At 35.5% G+C, this 16,939-nt stretch overlaps 1 protein-coding gene and 2 long non-coding RNA genes across 3 annotated transcripts in view; 1 reads left to right on the forward strand and 2 right to left on the reverse strand.

Annotated features, from left to right (window-relative positions):
• GPC6 (glypican 6) overlaps positions 1-16,939 on the reverse strand; it is a 772,169-nt gene that overhangs the window by 675,162 nt on the left and 80,068 nt on the right. The window lies entirely within an intron of this gene.
• On the reverse strand, positions 7,622-12,311 carry LOC116782913. Its single transcript, XR_004355402.1, has 3 exons — positions 12,163-12,311; positions 8,051-8,140; positions 7,622-7,897 (listed from the first exon to the last, which is right to left on the reverse strand). It is a non-coding gene; the product is annotated as an uncharacterized LOC116782913 (long non-coding RNA).
• On the forward strand, positions 14,332-16,701 carry LOC116782914. Its single transcript, XR_004355403.1, has 3 exons — positions 14,332-14,717; positions 15,272-15,344; positions 16,600-16,701. It is a non-coding gene; the product is annotated as an uncharacterized LOC116782914 (long non-coding RNA).

Here is a 16,939-nt window from a genome sequence, read left to right on the forward strand (position 1 = left end):
ATGTTCCATTAAGTCTTTTTTTTTTTCCCCCTTACCCTGTATTTCCATTTGGATTATTTTCTCATTTCCACTACTTGATTACTCCTCTCCCATATTAAAACCAACTTTTTAATGAACCTTCAGCTTACCCTGGCAATCCTGCAATATTGCTCTGTGTGCAGCACTTGCATTTGTACTTCACAAACATCCTGACATTTTTATAGGGTTCTTAGAAGAATAAACTTTGAAGAATGCTGCATTCAAAGCAGTGACATCTAAGATGGAGAGAAGACTTACATATACTCGTTAGAGAGCTTCTTCCAGATGTATTTAAAAAAACCCCAAACAACCCCAAAAAAACAACAGTAATGTTTTCAAGTTAATGGTTAATACCTAACCCATGCAATAGATGAATAATAATAATTATAATTTCAAACCACTGGCAATTATTTATTTATGGAAGTAGTGTGGCTAGGGAACAGTGACCTGCAGAGAGACACATTAAACACTGCAGATTTGCAAAAATCTGCACAGGAAGAGTGTTTGTGGGGAGCCAGACTGTGAAAGAATGTTTCAGTAAGAAATTATACTACTCATTCACCCTGATTTGTTAACATGCAACATCCATAGCAGTGCAACTGCGCTTCGCTGTTGCCTTTATGTATTTACTAGTGTGCTGAAGGCAAAGTATTTACACAGTGTTTCCACACACATTGCTTAAAAAAAAGAAGCGGGAAAAACTTCAATTCACCAGGTCAAATGAGAGATTGGTACAGCCTGGAGCCTGTGCACAATTTCTCATCTATGAACTTCGGTCTATGTAATCAAAAGCTACACAATTCATTTCTGCACCTGCAACCATCCCTGTGGCCCCTCCAAGAAGTCAATTCCATGCAGTGGTCTCAACATGATTATTTTATTGACATTGCTCTGCTGAAAGATTTTTGTAAATGCCATCCAATTTTCCAGCTCTTTCTAAGAGATCAAAAGATGCAACTTGCATAGTAGACAGGAATTGACACTCATGAGTGGCTATTGCCTTGAATACAAATGCTGCTCACGGTGTTTGCCCAAAGCTAAATGCGTATGACTATAATAACTGGCTGCAGTTAGGCCCCGAAAGCAGACTTGTATTGGAGATAAAAATACATTTGTGCTGGAGAATGCCTTTTGCTTGAACAACCCTCAGGTCTCCTAATTAGGGAGGATGGCAGTGAGCTTGAAACCTGTAATTCTAAATAAAACAGCTGGAAAGGGCCTGTTTCTTCTGCTTAGAAATAACAACCACTCTAGGTTAATCCTGCAGGTTGTGATCCATTTCTGGTAAAGATTTGCAAGCAGCAAACCACTCCGGCCCATGGGTTCATGCATATAGTGGAAGGCAAGCTAATGGACTTCACAACCAGAACACAACCTGGCCAGGACACTAACTTACATTTTCTAAAATTTGCTTTCAAGTACAGAAATAAGTTCATATTGAGCTAACCACCCAGTTAGTGCCCCTTTCTCAAATCACCCTTTACTGTTTTAGCTGTCCATGTGAGACAGATAGCTGCTCTTTCAGCTAAAAGTCACAGATCAAGGTCACCAATAAATCTCATTTTATCATACTAATCACTTGAACAAAATGTTTAGAAGATGTGAAATTAATTTATAAAATTTTTTTTAAACACTGCTAAGGAATAAGTTATTTTCAAATGTCTTTCACAATCTCTCATATCATCAAAAGGATGACATTATTTTAAAACTACTCAAAAAGAAAAGTTTTAGGAATTCAACTATCATATGCTCACTGAATCATGAATTATATAAAGAGAAAAAAACACCATAAAAGTCACATTGAAAAAATAAAAAAAAAATCATATGATGATCTCTGAGCTGTATAACATATGGTTGAGGGGATTAATTTTATCCTACTGGACACTTGATACCAACAACAAAAGGGTAAAAAAAAAATTCCAAGAGCATATGACTAGGAAACAAGATAATTATTTCAAGTGGCAATGCAAAGCATATCCTTCATGAATAACTCCACTGAAAACACCATCTCCTTCACACGGTATGCACAACAGTATTAAACGTACTCGTGTATGTTCGTAGTGTTTTTAAGATTGTGTTGTATATGTCAGATCAGAAAGCAGCAATACTGGAAAAAAAATTTAAGCACATGTCTAACATCCCTTACGTGATTCTAACAGCACCACAAACATGAAAATAAATTGTAGGCACTGTAATGTTGAGAAAATGTTAGAGGCTTGCTTATCCTCATCTTTGATGCAAATATTTTTACACCAATACTTTTCATTTTTAAACATCTCTTTGTACTGAACTATAGTGCAATTTCAAGAAATATATATATAAAATATTCAGATAATCTGAATATATGCAGATATTGTAAAACTGGACTTTTTTTCAGCACAGTCAGAGTACAATAAAATAACTTCTTTTTCTATTCTTGTTATTAAACCATACAATCCAATGCAGAACTATTTTACTTTTAATTCTATGTTATGATTAATTCTGCTTAATTTTTAAAATTCTACTTATAATACTACTTACATTATAATTCTACTTCAAAGCATCAATCCAGAAAAAAAAACTTCAAAAATCACACAAGAGGGTATGCATAAAATGCTTTTAAAATGGGTATTCTTCCACAGAACTAGGAAAAAACGTTAATGTATTTACTAACTTCTGAATATACAGAAATGTAATAATAATTCATTTTTTATGGAAATTAGAATGCAAATAAGTTACCTCAGAAGACATTTTCACTGCCTCATCTCCTGCCCCGTATGTATACTTTTTCATCTTTTGATTCAGATCATTGGTTTTAGTAGTACTCGATAGTTTTTATTACTGCAAGACAAATTAATTCAGCTTGTCTAGAACCATTGTCAGTGTTTTAAACACGTGGCCCCTGTTGTGGTCATGTATTTAAGCCACATCTTATAATTTCAAACAGAAACAATAAGATGGCAGATAATTTTCTCAAAATTTATCTTCTAGTTCAAGATGGAGATATACAAATAAAAGCAATTTCTAACACTTCCACAGTTGGGTGACTCTTTAATAATGTTATTTTACACTTTTCAGGAAATTCACAGAAGCAACTAAACTCACCGCTTAAATGATTTTTTTTTTGTACTGTAAAAGCTAAATTTCATTAATGAGTTGAAAGAAAAAGAGTCCTGTTTATGATACCCATGATTATCATGGCATGAACTCTAAAATGTTTGTACTAAGTACATTCATGAGAGAGATTTTGACACGAGTTTTCCAAGAATTACAGAAAATGCAGAAGAATTCCTAGTATCTCAAAACTTCTCATTATAGCAGTCTGAACATATTGTACAGAAGGAGACTCCACATCCTTCAGTCTATAATCAGCAGTCTTCATCCAGTCTGTCTGATTGCTCCAGTTCCTAAAGAGTCCCCAGAAAGAGCTCCCAAGCTGACAGCACATGTGGGTAGATGAGGGTATCTTCTCATTGCTCACCTAACTGTTCTCTCCTACCTGCCCTGGCTACTGCCTACAGACAAAACACAGCAGCAACCAAAGGAATTAGCTCCAGTGTTTAATATTCTTCATGTTGCAGTATACAAAATGTTGTTCATTTCATTTTTAGAAGATGAATTACAGGGGAAAGAAGCCTGAAGTCAGGACTTTTTTGTGCATATATATTTATCATTTCATATGTATAATGATTTTTATATGTTTATATGCTTCAAGTTCATATATATATATGTTTATTTAGAAAAACATATGAAAAGTCACATATATACTTGAATCTGTGTAAAATATAAATATATATTAAATTAAAAACAGTAAGTTAAACAGAAGGAAAGGACTCAGTCACCAACAGTGCTCCCTGTCTCTCATAGGAGGAAGAGGAAAAAAGGGAGAGGAAAGAAGGGAGGAAGGGAGGAAGGGAGGAAAAAAGGGAGGAAGGGAAGGACAGATGAATGGATGAAGGGAGGAAGGAAGACAGGAAAGAAGGAAGGGAATGCTCTTTCTTAGGGACAGCAAGAGACCTAGTTACTTAGAGCATCCACTCAGCAGTTCCAAAACAATTTTAGCACCTGAAACAGATAAAATGTCTTTTAAAAACTCTCAAGCTAGGGACTTTGGGGCAGAAAGAAGAGTGTTATTTAAGCTGTTAACTGTCAAGACACTAAAATAACCAAGGAAAGATTTTATTGTTATGTCTCTTGTAGCTCATTTGTTTCTGGCTTTTTTTCTTTTAATAGCTCCTCCAAATATAGATTTAAATAAACTAATTTTTCCCTAAAGGCAGTTAGTCAAAGGTGAAAAACAGAAAAGGAAGAAAGACAACAAAGCAAGATCATTTCTGGTGACCAAACAATGTGACAGACAACAAGACTTCACCCTTACAGGCTTTTCAACTTTTAAAGCCATCTCTCAGTGCGCAATAAATTACTCTCACGTATGCAGTAGGTGATAGGGTGTATTTCTTCTACTGTACTAGTACACTCATGGAATATAAAAAGAAATGCTAAAGTGTAGAAATTATTGTTAATAACTATTAGCTTGAGACTCAGGTTCTGAAATTATCAAATAGTCGATCATTTGACTGTCTGCACCATGAAATGGGTAGGATGGCAGCTGTCGTGGCTCTCACCTGTGCCAACTGTCATTCTTCCAACCATTGCCCCAGGAGCATGTATGACAGTGGAGCTGGGCTTAGATGCCCTGGACATGGTCTTCCTCTCCCGGTGGCCTCAGTGCCACAGAATGACCATCAAGATGCATTTAGCAGATAGAGAGAGAGAGCTTGAGAATTCAGCCCCCTTCAAAAATAACAGCAGTCTTTTAGGGAGTTAAAAAACAGGATTCAAGCTTGTATGGTGAATGTTTGCAAACAGGATGATTTCAAATGGCTGAAGCGGTGACCATCTGGGCTGGATGCTCCTCTCATGGCTGGAAGTTAGACAAGGAACAGCAGAAAGGGAAACTTTCCTACTCCACTAGGGTTCACAGTCCTGTGCATTTTCTAAGTTAAAAACAACAGCACTTTACAGTAGTAAAGCTGAGTGTTAGGTGTGGTAGCAAAGGACAAAAATAAGAACTTTTTTAGTCATCCTGAAAATATCTGTGAACATGAGTCAGGGGGTTTAATATCCTCCTACACTGAAACATTTTGGCTTCTACAGGTTATAAAATAATGCAAAAGGGACATAAGCAAACAAAAAAAAAATCAGAATTACAGTTTCTGATCATTTCACAAAAACGGAAAGCTGCTTGCCTTGAGGAAACAATTTCCATGTGTGGCAAGAATCTTCACTGGCTTTGGCAGGTTTTCTGCTGCCTGTAAGGACTTTTCTAATTATTTCAGGATTTTGTCAAATTGTAGGTTAGGAGTTTTACAAATTTGGTGCATAGCAAAATTAAATAAGTGCTTTGTATAACTCCAAAAAAAACCAGCCAAAGAAGCTACAACTGCCATGGTGTTAAAAAAAAAGTTAGTTATAAATGAAACATATTATTTGAATGAAATACAAACAAATATTATCAATTTGCATAAACTAATTTTAAGCGTTGTCTGGTAGCTAACAGAAAAATACCCTAAAACAGACTGAACACAGTGAAACCATGAAATTATTCAGTATCACCAAAGAATGACCAGAAGATAAATGGGCCCAAATACCATTTTTCTTCTATGTACAAACAGTTACTAGAGGCACTTCAAATAACTTACACACATAGCAGAAATTATCCTTTCATTGTTTGTGACAGCTTCAAGAATTATTTTTCAGTGCCTGTTACAATGCAGCACTGATTTTTACTTCTGCTATTGGTAATGTCTTTTTCCAGCTACATAGCGTGTTTTGCATTCTAGTGAGTGCAAAATTTGGGAGTTGCATTTTTCATGATCACTTAAAAAAGGTCATGTTAGTCATATAGTAATCTTCAGTCCCTAAGGAATGTGCATGCCCCACTATGCTTGGTTTCTCCTTACTTCTACTGTTAAGAACTATTTGTATCAAAAATAAAGATTTCTACACTGAAGTTACCAAAAGAGGAATTTTGGGTTTCTTAAAAAAGAATGAGTCTCAGAGAATTTTAAGATTTTTCTGTCATGGTAATATTTGTGCCTCTCAGATTCCCAGTAACACATTGAAGTTGGCAGTTTGGCCCTTGGCGAGTTGAGAGATACATTTTTTCAAACAGATTTATTATTCAACACAGTGTTTCCCTGCATCAGGTCACTTGGGTCAAATATTGTATATGTGGATATAACTCAGCCGAAGTCAGCCACCTTATTCCATGACCAAATCAGTATTTATGGGAATTCAAATCAAACAAAACCAAACCAAAGCAATCTTCTGACTGCATTAGCCATATTGCTTTGAAGTAGCAGGAACAAAGTCAAAATTGCAAGTGTATGGCTTCAAAAATATTTCCTAAGTGATGTGACCAGGTTTATCAATACCAAAACGAATTACTAACTTCACTCAAGTACAGACCTATCTGCTATCAATGACATGGATTAGTGCTGTTTCTGTCACATCTTTTTTAAAAGGGATTGAATGGTTTTATGGACTTAGCTTTTTTTAATTTAGGTCACTACAACCTTCACTGACAAAATGCAGAAGATCCTAAGCAATCCTTAAGATACTACATCGGACTGTCAGTAAATCCTGACTCTGGGAGCATTGGACACATATTTGTTATGATTAAGCAAAGATGACATGGCAGACTTCCAAAAGCACGCATTAATCTTCACCTCTTTGAGTCTTTACCATATGATACTTTCAATGAACTAAATTGAATTTCTCAAAAAAACCAAAAAAATAAAATAAAAAATAAAATAAAAAAATTAAAAAAATAAATTGACTACACCAAAATAAGACAGAAGAATGAATTTGCTGTTACATGATATTAAAGCACTATGTGTTCTGAATGCATATTAGGTGGTTCACATAGCAGAATTTTATACAGTAGAACAGACTTGAAAGCCAGTTGGTTGAAGAAAACGTAATAGGCTTGCTTTTGAAAAATATCACCAGAAAGTCACCCATGAGAAATGCCTCAGCTTAAGTTTTAACAGACTTTTCAAAAATAAAACTGACTAAAAAAAGTTACAATGATACACTCTAAATCCCTTTAAAAAAAAAAAAAAAAGAGAGACTGATACCATTTCCACACAAGAGCAATATGATGTGTCTTATATCATTCAGCTGTTTAGGGGTTTTATTCTAAGACCTGAGATTTGAGGAATAGGTTTGAAAGTCCAACACTAAAATATTGATTCTCAGATCAAATCCTTGAAATCTGACAGGTATTTAGCTGTGTGACCACAGTTATTAAAGCTCAAAGCTATGAAGATATAAAAAAAAAGAACACGTGGTGACACAATCTTTTCCAAAAGAACTATCCCTTATTGTCTCATCTTTAACAAAACAAAGGCACAATACCCTACTCTTTGTTACGATTTAAAAGTAAGTAAAAAAGAGCAGTACTTTATACAAGGAAATGATGTAAAGAGAAATAGACTGAGTCAATATCTTCAAAAGAAAGTTTTCTGCTGCAAAGAGAGGTTAGGTAGAACCACGAGTGAAGCACATATCGGATTCTACCTATAGCTATCATCTCCACAGAAAAATGACTGACTATGTCAGGCTATGTCCATCAACAAATTTACTCTAATCTGAAACACAATGTTGCCTAAATCATGGAAGACAATTAATTTAAGAACTATGAAAAAAAAACAAAACACCAAAAAAACCAATCCTATAAATTGCTGGGATCTGGGCAAGTAATGAGGGACATCATTCTATGCTCCTTTGATCTTCTGTTCTTGCTTCAGCATCTGATACTGGTGGCTCTTGGATATACAGTACTATAGTGCATGTCTCTTCAGATTTATCCAGTGCTGTCACTCGTATCTTCCTACTGCAGGTAAAGTTGTTGTTGATATTATTATTATTATTATTGCTGTTGCTCCTATAATTGCTGTTAATAATAATAATCATCATCATCATCATCATCATCATCATCATCATCATCATCATCATCATCATCATCATCATCATCATCTTAGCATACTTAATAGTGCTCTGCATCCTGGATCTGCAATATCAATATGATGAAAACTAAGACTTGCATAGACTATATTTGAGTCCTTCTAATAGTGTTCTAAGTGAGACAAAAGACAGATATGGTAACTTCTTTAGGCAGAGAATACCTGTCCAAATCCTCAGTCATTTTGGTTCAACAAAAACCACAACAGAAACAACCCATAATCAACCACCTATAATCCCATCTTAAGTATTTTCTTACAGTTATCTCCAAGTTCTTATTTTTCTCTATTTATACTTTGTGTCTGTAGTTCCTGTACTTCAGCATGACTTCTATCCTTGTATTCCATGGATGCAACTTTCCCAGAAATATTGTCTATGCTTTTCCTTGGCCAAAAGCAGCACCAGTGCTTAATTTTCACCCTCCTAATCTTCAAATGCTGCTGGAACAAGTTTTTTCTTGAAATACAGTCATCTTGCAGCTTCTGGGATCACTCCTTTCTGCTTTTAGTCCTACTTCTCTAATTTTGCTTTAATACAACACTGATATATTTCAAGAATTTCCTAATTATTGGTTTAAGATAATAATGGCATAAAAAGAACTCAATTTTACTGTTCAGCCTGAGAGATCTTTACTGTTTCTTTTCTATATGTCTGTGAATAATTCCAGCCTCCTCAGATAGAAAACCAATGACTTATCTCAAGTGACATGTCTAGATCCTATATTTAGGACATATCTCCACCTTGCAGACTCTTTCAGAAAAACTTTTAAGAGACACAGCTTTTCCTATTCAAACACTCAACCTGTGCACTCCCCAGATTCTGACGCTGTGCCTTCATTTGTGCAACATCTTTTTCCTCATCCCTTATAAGTGCTGTTTCACCTGCTTATTCTCTTCTCTACGACAGAACTCTCTTCTCTGTATTAAGCAAAGATTTATTAAAATAACAATATGCACTTTACACTTGGGAAGTAAGAGTCTGAACAGTCCATTTTCATGTATCTCAAAAGTTCCTTTTACTGAAGTCCATTTATCAATTTGAAAGAAGGGCAAGATGCAGAAAAAATGGTCATGAAACAGATTTATTTTTTTTTTTTAGCTTTAGTAATCAAGATCATAAAACCCTAAAATACTGTGGAGGGTCCCTGAGAAAATTAGTTGAAAAGATGTACAGCATAAAATCTATCACTCCCGTTACAGGCAATCAGAATGTTTATAGTCTTCCTTTAAGCACAAATTCATTCTTCTACTTAGAGCATAAAGGGAAAAGTACAGATAGAAAGCACTGCTGGAATATGACTGCCTGGCTTCTCAAAGCATGCAATTTAAAAACTTGGGCACCTAATGGCTTACATGAGACTTCAAAGTAACTTTAAGAGTTTAGTGAACATTTTCCCCCTCAGATCACCAGAAGGGTTATTCTTTCCTTGCTCTTTTCATGTATGAATTTGAAGCAATCATGTTTCCAACTAGTTCTCTGTTAGCTCAATCATTTTCCAGCTTGCCAGATTACACAGGCATAGCAAAGAACACAGAGTATCTTCCCACACTTGTAATCAGATATGGTATTTGACTGCAGCCCGCATAGGTAATAACCAATTTATCCTCAGCAAACCCAAATTAAAATCTCATCAGCTACTTAGGAAAAGGTACGTGGTAGCATTCTTTAAAAAAAATGTAGTTACATTTATAACTTAACTTTTCAAATAGGATAAATATCCTTTCAAAAAATCTATACATATGTCGAGCTCCTGTTCTTCCATAGGTCTTTTCCATTTTCCAGATGACTGAGGCAGACTTAGCTTTCTTCAGTTACCACGTTGATCTACCATCCCTTTTTCAATGTCTATGGAGCTTTATTCTTGGGTATTCTGTGGTCACTTTAGTCCTCATATCCATACAATTATACGACTACAGCATCTGGAAAATGATGCTGCGCAGTTCATTGGGAGAGTATTTTTACATAACTAGGTTATTATACCTATTTTACCAACAGAGACGTTAAATTGAAGAATTAGACTGATTCCAAAAGTCAGTCTAGCTAATTATCATCGCTCAACTCTTAACTTTTCTGTGTTTGTATTTTTATGACAAAGCACTTCTGTATATGTTATCCAGCATATTTAAAGCCATCAACCATCCTTACATCAATGAACATTTTTAACTTGTGTCTTCCAAATGGAATAATAATCAAAGAAAATTAAATCTACCTTAACACGCTTATTGCAAATTCGGACAAAACAATAACAATGACAACAAAATATACATACACAAAACCCCCACTTTGGAAACAATACTAGATCTAACACTTTTTATACCATTTATAGAAGAATCAGTTCTAGTAATATAGTTAAGATATAAACTTCAAAATATTTTGAAGGTACAGATCCTTCACATAGAGAAACAATCAAAATCAGTTCTAAGCAGACTTTGGTTCCAAAAACTAAATAGTATAATATGAGATTATTGAACAGACATAAGCATCAGTTACCATCTGCTCATTACAAAGATTGAGAACCATATATAAGGTCATTAATTATAGTCTCTTGCCCAACAAAAATTTTTGAAGAACAGGAAGAAGATGTAAAATTTGAGAACATTTTACCCCTAATAAATTTAATGGTCATCCTAACAAAAATTCTTCTTAAAAATAGTCTTTATTTCCAGAGTCTGAGAGCATATAAAATCTCATTTTGCCTTGGTAAAGCTTTTATCCTCCTGAAAGTAATATTAATCTGAGAGTAATTCTGTCAACACCAACAGATTACAATTTTATGCCTTATTGGCTGGAATGGAGTGTTTCCCATATAACAGATCATGAAATAATAAGTACAGATGGCAGAATTTACCCTGCAAGAGGACTGACTTGGGGTGGGAGGAGCATTGGGTGAGTCACAGGGCTTCACAGGGATCCTCCCATTTACCCGACTGGCTGAGAAAAAGAGAAAAAGGAAAGAAGGGACAGTAGAAACAAATGATGCTGTAATCTCTTTCACTTTCCAGATGAATCTTACTGAATTTTACTGTCACTCAGCATTACTCTACCTCATTTGTCTTGTTGAGAGCTTTTCTTTATGCTCTTACTGGTTAAGTTAAACTATGGCTTTATTTCACGTCTAAACATTTGCAACACCTTAAGCATGAATTACAGTTATTCACATCAACAGTATGGAAAATACAATATGTTGCGCCCACCCACATTTCAGTTTATAAACCTTATAGCTATCTCCAAGGTTTTAGATTCATTACTGGCTTATGGGATTCAGAATGGTATACTCAGAAAAAATTAGGGTGGAGATGAACAAGGGTATAAATTTCTTGTTCTCTCAAAGGGGTTAGTTAGTACTGTGCCTAGGAACAATCATGACTCAGTAATGACTACACACATTATTTCCTATACATGTTTGCATCAATCGTATTCTTAGTACGTTGACTCACAGAAGACATAAGTGGACACAGAAGATATAAGGTTGTTGTATGGACACACTTCTCAGAAAGTCACCATATAGGAGGGCAATGTGAGAGTCCACCTCATTAACTCAGAGGTAACCATGTCAAATGCAGAAATTGATACCTGTCTCATCAGAGTTATGTTTGCTCTCTTAAGGAAATGTCTGTTTCAGCTGGAGGAACAGTAAAACAAAATCCTAACAAAAGTAGAAGTTAATAAGGCAGAAAGAACTGAAGGAGAACAAGTAAATCTATCCAGATGCCTACTGACATTCAAGAAAGGAGATTACCTATAAAGCTAACACTTCTGCCAAAAAGCAGTTTTCTCCCAGAAGAAACCTGAATAGCATGCAGAAAATATAATCCTCTATGTAATGCATACAGACATAGAGACAGAGACATCTTTTAATTTTAATGTTGATGTCAGAAAACAAAGCATTTTTTTTCTTTCATTAGTGGTCAGTTTTTTGAAATACATCATGCAAAATAGACAGCATGGTAACCAATTTCTTTTTTTCCATTTTCAATTTACACAGATTTGAGCTAAGCATGCTTGTCAGGATTTTTCATCTAGGACTGCTTAGTAGATTTATAAATGAGTATTGTGACATGCTAAGAAGTGTTTATCTCCTCAGCACAATTTCAGAATATCCGAAGTACAATAAACCATTCTCCCCTTAGAAAATACCTAGATGAGCTTCAGAGCTTGCAACAACAAGATTGAGGGATGAAGATGTGTCTTTTGGTGACTATAAAACACAGTTTTACACTGGGGAGTCCAAAGCATTCGAAGGACCTGTTTTTAGATCTCTTTTTTGACAGATGGATAAAGATCTGCTCACTTTATGATCATGGAATAGAATCATAGAATGGTTTGGGTTGGAAGGGATCTTAAAAATCATCTAGTTCCACCCTCTTGTGACATAGGCAGTCACCTCCCACTACACCAGGTTGCTCAAAGCCCCACCCAACCTGGCCTTGAACACTTCCAGGGATGGGGCATCCACAGCTTCTCTGGGCCACTTGTTCCAGTGCCTCACCACCCTCAGCATAATGAACTTCTTCCTGATCTCTAATCTAGACCGACTCTCTTTCAGTTTAAAGCAATTCTCCCTTGTTCTTCTATCGCTACATGTCTTTATAAAAACTTCTTCTCCAGCTTTCTTGTAGGCCCCTTTAGGTACTGGAAGGCTGCTAGAAGGTCTCCCCAGAGCCTTCACTTCTCCAGGCTGAACAACCCCAACTGTCTCAGTCTATCTTCACAGGACAGGTGCTCCAGCCCTCTAATAATTTTCAAGTCTGTCCTCTGGACTCGCTACAACAGGTCCATGTCCTTCTTGGGTTTAGGACCCCAGGGATGAAGGCTTTTTGTTCTGATTGCTTAACTCTCCTGCTACCATCTGCATTTGCAAAACTACACATAAGAAACACTGAGAATCATGCAAGGTATTCAACACAGCAACTTGTAGTGCAGATCTAGCACATCTGTCATAACAAATATGCTCTACCTAGAAAACATCAGAAAACAGACAATTATGGGAGACTGTATGAGTAAAAGAAGTCTGGATGAGAGTCAGAAAAGGCATAGAGAATATTTTGCTATACAATGTAGTATGTGAATCTGTTCATAATCATGGAAGATGCAGTGTATTTACGGTAGGTAGAGAGTGCCTGGAAAGCAGAAGGTTTGGGAAGGAAAGATGAAAAGGCATGATGCAAAAGTCTGGGTTTTTAAGAGTCAATCAAATGACTCACATTGAATTTAACAGGCTTTAGACTAAGCAGTTTTCTAAGACAATGGACAGGTTATTTTTTCTTAAAACAATATTATATATTTGTTGGTATCCTTAGAAAAAACGATTAATCTCACAACACAAAAAAAAAATACCTTCCCATATTTTATAAATGAGACCCAATTAAATCATTAGTTAACATATTTGTAAGCAGCTACCTATGTGATCACTGAATTTTTATGTAAAACTGTCTACCTATGCTGTAAGAAGTCTGGAGAAATCTAAGTTTTCTAGCAGTAGCAGCAAAAGCAAGCCAATAATTTATCAATGACTGTCAATAACACTTAATCAACATTTATATACTGCTAATGTAATATTTCATCAACACAAAACACTGTAACTGCTTCAGACATCTGACCTTGAAGCTATTAGACGTGAATTTCTGATATTAGACAGTAAATTCAGAGGCCTTGTAGTCACACAGTTCCACCAAGGATTTCCAGCATGATCATTGCTCAAAATTGTATTCATATTAATACAGTAACAGGTATACTATCAGAGCTAAACAGCAGACAGAAGGGCAAAAATCTGTTTGAGATCCAAAAGCTACAGATTTTGAGTCAGCCATGAAACACAATCCTTAAATGAAAATGAACAGAAAAGCAGCAGATATTTTCGGACTTATTAGTGAAACCCCATTTCTGAATGCAATGTAATAAGACAGCATGCTTTTTAACAATACTAAATTCAACTTGTCTGTGCAAGGCTGGACCTTGAACTTCTCCCTGCAACCTGTTTTGAAAGCTTGGACCTTTATCTATGAGTAACATGGGGTTATGTTTCCAGCCAGTATTTCCAGATAAGGATCCAGACTCCAGAGGGGATCAGAATTTTTTTTTGTCCAGGTAAGGTTTGCATTGGGCAGCAAGAATTCACAGGGCAATTAAAAAGAGAAATTGCATTTATAAAGTTTCAAAAAGTGTCAAGCACACGTCCTTATTATAACAAGCTACCACATCTTTTTGGTGTGTCACCACAGACTATACAGTTTATAGGCCCTAATTCAACTCCCTGAAGTAAAAGCTTCCCTCAAAATTGGATTCAAAACCTAAAAATTAATGTCAGCATTTTTGAGAGATTCAGCTCTCACACAGTCAGATCCTGTGAAACTGGAATAGGAAAATAGGAAACTGAAATCCGGACACAATTCTGAGATACCAATTAATACACATTTTTATAAAACAGGTTCCAAAATAAATCCTCTTCCTTCCCAGCAAACCTCAGCGTTACCTTGGTTACGCACATTAAACTGTGCATATATTTTCTTGTAATCACACTGTTAAACTATTTCTCCAAAAGATACTAAATGACTGAAACAGGAAAGTAAATGTGTATTGTCTCAGCTATCTGCTTCCAAACCATAGGACTGTCTGCATATCCCTCTCTTCAGCCAACTACACTGCTTATAGTTTAATGCATAAAGCAGCAAAAACCACCGATTGACCACAAGGTACTTGAAACTACAATGGATGCTTTTTTTGGTATTTTTTTAAATAGTGAAATTTCACCTGCATGCAACCAAAAGCAATCTAAGAGAGATTTCTTAAGCAATTAGCATGGCAGATTTTAATATTGAAGTCCAGCTCTCAGAAGACAGAGCTCCTACATTTCCCCATGTTCCCCACACTTTCGAGATTGTAATTTGATCTGGATCTGAATGCCCTAACATTACTCTTTTGCTAGGGCCACAGTCTGATTCCCAGCAAGACCTTGGCTTTTGCAGGCAGCAAGCTGATTTTATTTCTGCAGCTATTCAGAAAGATCATATGAGATCTACTTGAACAAAAGGAGTATGATGATAATTTTATGAACACAATGCAAATGCTAATAAAGCATCCCTGCTGTTCTGGAAAGGCTTTAATGTATTGGTGCAGGAAGATAAGGGGAAAAATGTTCCAGAGACTTTATGCAAACTTCACAAAAAAAAAAAAACACAAACAAGAAAAGCCTCCACATTGCAAATATCTTCACTGATATTAACACCCATTTGCTGTTCCTTTGCAGCAGATGCAATCTTCAATGAAAATGCTTCTGTTTAGCACTGAGAATCTTCTCCAAAAATTAAAATCTGCTCAAAGTAAGTGTAAATGTTTAGAAGCCCAGAACTTATAACAAACTAGATTCCAAAACTTCTGAATATGGATAAACATATTTTGGAACAGAAGTACAATTACATGATTATGAAGAAAAAGATTTCTGCTTCCAAAGTATTTTATGATACATTATATAGAAATGCTTTCTGCATTTTTTTAAATAGTCATGAGGACTAGATGACAAAAAAGTTGGTCTCATCCCCAGTGGTATGCAAACTTATCACAGTATACTAACCTTGTATGTTTTATTTGCCTGATGTACACATAGGTTCCATTTCTGATAATTTCTCATTTACACATTCAAAATAAGGTAACTCAGGTAAAAAGCTATAAATAAACTGACAAATATGTATTTTATTTCCAAAAAACCAAATCAGTTCGGCATTTTGGAAAGTGTCTTTCAAACCCCACTTAAAGAGAACTAGAAATTAAATTATGTGTGCCTAAATTTTTCTCACAAGCTGTGCAAAGTGTAGCTAGTTAAAACTTCAGATATCTCTATAATATCAGAAGCATAACTACTGGCTTTTGCATAAAATTCTCAGCACTAACACAACTGTGCTAAATCCCACAGCTCAGGGAAACAGGAAACCTTTGGCCCACAATATAACGAATGTTTTATAAAGAACAACATTATTATTATGCAGTGACAGCCCTCAATTTAACTTGGTCTCCTGATCTAGAGAGGCTGTACATTCAACCCTCAATGGCATTTCACAGATATGGAAAGATTCTTGAAAAACTTGTATCTTATTTTGCTGTATGTAATTAGAATGCATGAAATTTCAGAGTTGTCTCAAATATTATTTCAGGAACTTAGCAATTAGGAAGTGCTTTAAATGAAGTGGGAGTTTCCTGTATGTTTCCTTTTGATTGCTCCCTCCTAACTCCCCCCATGTCTCAACTAATACAGTGCTTGTATTGAGACTTGCTGTAGCATGAGCCTGATTTCGATGCAAAATCCTACTTCTCCAGGATATAGAGGAGGACTGTTTTTCAGGGAACTGTATAGCACTGCTCTGTCCTCCTTTTGATTCCGTTGAGGTTTTGCAAGTGAAAAAGAAGACAATTCCCCCCTTTGTGAGAATCTGTATCTCTTTATATTTTAGCTTTTTTTTTTCTTGCTCTGAAACTTTATTTCTAGGTCTGCATATCTTGAGAAAAGTAGCAAGAAATATGGATTTGAACCCACAGCTGGCATAAGAAAGTTATTCATTAATTCTTTTTCTTCTTTTTTAGTCACTACAGTATTCCAGACATTCCTGAGAGCATAAAGAGAAAAAACTTTCGTTAAAGAGTCACTTTTCCCCACAGATTAACTACATGTCTCAGAAAGGCTACAACTTAAGTTTATGTTAGACAGGGGAATGAAAAAGTAACTCTCAAGGAAAGACCCTTACTTAATTTGAAAGCGAGTTTTTAGGTTGCTTCTGGACTTCATGAAAATAGAAGATTTTATCTAAAGAGCCTAATAACTGTTACAGCTCAAAACAAAAGACATAATGAAATTGCTAATTGTTTCATGAAAACCAGTTGAAATTAGAAGGTTCAGACTAACAACAGCGTCTTCCTTTCCCTT

Source organism: Chiroxiphia lanceolata, chromosome 2, assembly GCF_009829145.1.
Source record: "Chiroxiphia lanceolata isolate bChiLan1 chromosome 2, bChiLan1.pri, whole genome shotgun sequence".
In the NCBI taxonomy this organism is placed as follows: Eukaryota; Metazoa; Chordata; class Aves; order Passeriformes; family Pipridae; genus Chiroxiphia; species Chiroxiphia lanceolata.